Raw genomic sequence first — 800 nt, forward strand, 5'->3', positions numbered from 1 at the left:
TTCTCCACACGTGACCACGCGTTGCCGGCTCGGCCGTGCGTACAGTAATATTGTACACTGTAATAATATCAATATTAATATTAATTAATAATAATCACTATAACACATGTGAACCGTCATACACCGGCCCAGTGCCTTGTCGTTTGAAGTTTTTTTTAAAAAGAAAAAATCACAATCACCGACGAAACGGACAACGCCGTAAAAAAAATCACTCGGCAGTGATACATTATTATCATTTACTATTATTACAGTTTATTATTATTTTTAATTATTTTTTGATCGCGATTTTCCTGAGAATCAACGGCTACACGCTGCAGCCGTTGTCGCCACCGACGTCGTCTACTCCGCCTTCACCATTTCAGCGTAGTAATTCACACGCCAAGGTAAAAAAAAAAAATCAGTCGAAATTTGATAAAGTTTTCAAGCATGTTCATTATACTTATATTATATTTATTTTATCAATATTACAATAAGATTCTGATGATATTTTATGATTGAGATTAGTACTAAGTTAAATATCAATTTAAAGAAATTAAAAGTATTTTATTTTCAGTTTAGACTAGATGTTTTCGCACTTATTATTCACATTAAATATTTTAGAAGTGTATGCTTTCTTAACAATATTTTAATCATTATCCTTTGAGTATAAATGTTTTCTTGTATTTAGTAACTTGTTAATACCTGTAATAAAATATACTTTTTATTTTATTTGTTAATAATAATATTACTAATAGTTAACTGTTTTATTGAGGTGATAAATATAACTAGTGCCAAACTGAATTGACCTGAGCAATACCAGA

General features: G+C 29.8%; 1 protein-coding gene across 1 annotated transcript in view; it reads left to right on the forward strand.

Moving 5' to 3' along the window:
- The first annotated feature begins 305 nt into the window (after positions 1-305).
- LOC112596771 (protein Teyrha-meyrha-like) overlaps positions 306-800 on the forward strand; it is a 141,741-nt gene continuing 141,246 nt past the window's right edge. Inside the window, exon 1 of the mRNA XM_025342552.1 lies at positions 306-383. The gene's annotated coding sequence lies outside the window, so the exon portion shown is untranslated. The remainder of the gene's footprint in view (positions 384-800) is intronic.

The sequence above is a fragment of the Melanaphis sacchari genome, unplaced genomic scaffold (assembly GCF_002803265.2).
Source record: "Melanaphis sacchari strain LSU unplaced genomic scaffold, SCAv2.0 Contig34_pilon_pilon, whole genome shotgun sequence".
Classification (NCBI taxonomy): Eukaryota; Metazoa; Arthropoda; class Insecta; order Hemiptera; family Aphididae; genus Melanaphis; species Melanaphis sacchari.